The 3,298-nt window shown below is 40.9% G+C and overlaps 1 non-coding gene across 1 annotated transcript; it reads left to right on the top strand.

Annotated features, from left to right (window-relative positions):
* The first annotated feature begins 859 nt into the window (after positions 1-859).
* Positions 860-933, top strand: TRNAI-AAU (transfer RNA isoleucine (anticodon AAU)). The gene has a single exon. It is a non-coding gene; the product is annotated as a tRNA-Ile (tRNA).
* The last annotated feature ends 2,365 nt before the right edge of the window (positions 934-3,298 follow it).

The raw sequence follows: 3,298 nt of genomic DNA, 5'->3' as shown, positions 1-3,298 counted from the left end.
GAGGAGGTGAATTGATTTCTGTTGAAAGTGACTTTCTGGAAAGAAGACAAAATGGAAATTCCTGGTGAGAATTGACAGGGTATCCTCGCGCTCGATTTCAAAGACCAGATCAGTAGCAGAAATGACTATCCTGGACACCTTTCCCCCATTCGTTAAATTAAATGACTGAGAACCTACCAAGCTATGCGGGCTCTGAGAGTAAGAGAGGAATGAAGACAGCACAGTCCTCGTCCTGAAGGAAAAGATAGAGAAACACAAGCAGGTAATGATAATAAAGTCGCAAAGGGAAGCTGCAGACATTCACACCTCCGGGCGTCGTTAGGGGAGCGCAGAGAAGGAGCATCTCCCGAGTCCTTAGGAATCCGGATCTGCCGGAGATTTCCTTCCTTCTGGGACGGAGAGGAATCCTCCTGCCGGGAGCCAGGACCAAACCCAGCAGCCATTCCAGCTGGAGGGTCAGTTTCATAATCTGCCCATTTGGAAGTAAATCTCCGACAACCAGCTTCTCCTTCCAGATCTTTCCCAGGGTGGGAAGAAGGAAGCCTCTGTTGTGAATGTTTCCCTGCGTTTTCTCGGGACGAAATCGATGAGTTAGAGAAAGTCGACTTTCCAGCAGAGACAAAGTTCTCTTCTACCAGAGGCAGAGTTTCGTCTTGTCTTTTTCTTTTCGCGGGAGTGCGGAAAAGGGAAATCTTAAGCAAAAGAGAGGCTAGAAGAAACAATGTTACTTGATCTTGGTTAAAATTAAAAGCAAAAGTCTCCTTTGGAAAAGGAAAAGATAGATTTTCTTTGATTTTAAACAAACAGAAGAATACCCATACTTATTACATTCTTAATTAAAAGTCGATGCCTATCAGGTGGCCGGTTAGCTCAGTTGGTTAGAGCGTGGTGCTAATAACGCCAAGGTCGCGGGTTCGATCCCCGTACGGGCCAAGAAAGTACCTCTTTTGTTCTTTTCTGTTGAATAAAAATTAACTTTGCTCAGTCATCTCATACATCGGAAGTAACCTCTCTGACATTAAATTGGGATTAAATGTTGACTGTATCTCTGAATCCTCAGGAGTTACACTTACCTTCCTTGTCTCCCTCTTCAAAGGCAGGAAAAAATAAAAGAAAAAAACAACTTATGGAAAAAGTGTCATAAAACTTTCAGATAGAAATTTTAGCAAATTAGAGAAGGAGAGTAGAGGTGGCATTAAAGATGTGTCTGATGGCCCCTGAGCCTCTGAGCGCCCCGATTTCCTTGTCCTTTTCCCAGAGTCCAGTGACGGAGTCTCAGTGTGGCCCTTACCTGCTTCATCTATTTGATTGTCTCCTGGTCCTTTACGCTGCTTTTTCAACACTGTTGAAGTCGCTATTGCTTATTCCAAAATAATCACCATCGGACACATTGCTTATTCTTCTCCCCAACTCCCTTTTTAAAATGATTAGTCAGCTTTTTCCAGGGGACAGATTTTTTTTTTCTTATGGATCTCTAGGACCATGAACAGTTCTGAACGAAAAGTAGGTACTTGGCAAATACTTGTAGTGAATGTATGAAGCCTCACCATCAGAGTGTGTTTTCAAACGTTGGGATTTTGTTTGCCGAATTTGGTTAATGTACTTTTATATAAAGGAACTAAAGCCTACCAAAGTCACCATTTATGACAAAACACTGTGATTGCAGAGGCCACATTATTGTATAGAATATAAAAGAATTTCAAAAATGAAAAATTAATGACAAATATAATCCCAGCAAAAAATGAAATTTAGATGTTTTAGATTTGACAAAGGGGCATTTTCAAAGGATGAGGAAACCACCCCTCAATACTTGAAACACAAAGTCAAAGCTTGTTTAAGGAGACAGCTGTGTGGTGAAGCACAGCTCCTTTGAGAGAGCCCATGGATGATGTTTTCAGGGGGAAGGGACTTAGGGAAGCAAGGACTGTCAGAGGCTGAGTGGATTGACTGACACAACCGGTGGAAGCCTGGTTATTTGGGAGAGAATGCTGTTGTTTGGGTGGCACTCAAAGGCATGTTTGTTGAAGTGAGTCCATCCCTGACTGGCTGACTTTCAGAAGTGTTGGCACTGATTGGTTGTCGTGCAAGAGTATGTTCACACAATGTTTTTATCATTGATAGAATGAACTGATTTAAAATCCATTCTGGTGGCTACATTTATCATGGCTACAGAACAATCAGTCTTTTCCTAAGTTTGTGACTGGTTTATGTTCTCAACATTTTACTCTGGACTAAAAGCAAAATCACTTTCTTCCTTCCTTCCTTTCTATTTCTTTTCCTTTCTTTCTTTCGTTTTCTTTCCATCTGTCTTAGATACCTTCAACTTTCAGTTCAATGATGGGATGGATAGCAGAGATGGAGTTAAGGACAGGGTGAGGGATTGGTGAGTCTTAGGGATGCTGTAACTGGCAGATGGATCATGATTATGGCTGGGGTGGTGATGGAATTAGGGTCAGAAACTGGAATATGTGGAGCACATAACTGCATAATAAAAATGATGATTTTTATTTTGACCTTTCTGCATCAAATCCACGAGAAATAATTAGCTCCTTGTGGTGGGTTTATTGCCTTAAGGATCCCATTCCTTCTCCCTTCCCTTTATCTATGCTGTTTTTCATGTGACCTTGTAGTGCCTTCCCACTCTCTCTGGGCTGAGCGCTGCAACTTACTTTGGCCAAAGGGATGTTAACAAACTTGACAAAGAAGATTCTTGAATAAGCCCTTTGCTCTTTCTGCTTGCTTGTTTTCCTTTTTTGTTTGTTTTTAAAATAGCCTTTATTTTTTAGAGCAGTTTTAGGTTCATATCAAAATCGAATGGAAAGTTCTCACATATCCCCTCCCCTGCCACACACAATCTCTTCCACTATCAACATCCTAAATCAGAATGGTTCATTTGTTACAACTGATGAACCTATGGTGACACAGCACCAACACCCAAAGTCCATAGTTTGCATGAGGTTTCACTCTTGGTGTTGTACATTCTATAGGTTTGACAAACATATAATGCCATATGTCTACGATTACAGTATCATACAGAAAGTTTCGCTGCCCTAAAAAATCCTCTATGGTCTGCCTATTTATCCCTCTCTTCCTCTTAACCCCTGGCAACTACTGATCTTTTTACTGTGTCCATAGTTTTGCCTTTTTCAGATGTCAAATGGTTGAAGTGTACAGTATGTAGTCTTTCCAGATTGGTTTCTTTCACTTAGTGATATGCATTTAATGTTCCTCCATATATTTTCATGGCTTCATAGCTCATTTATTTTTATTGCTGAATAATATTCCATCGTCTGGATGT

This window comes from Equus caballus, chromosome 20 (genome assembly GCF_041296265.1).
Source record: "Equus caballus isolate H_3958 breed thoroughbred chromosome 20, TB-T2T, whole genome shotgun sequence".
In the NCBI taxonomy this organism is placed as follows: domain Eukaryota; kingdom Metazoa; phylum Chordata; class Mammalia; order Perissodactyla; family Equidae; genus Equus; species Equus caballus.
The sequence above is the reverse complement of the archived record's forward strand: the minus strand, read 5'-3'. Positions and strand labels throughout refer to the sequence as shown.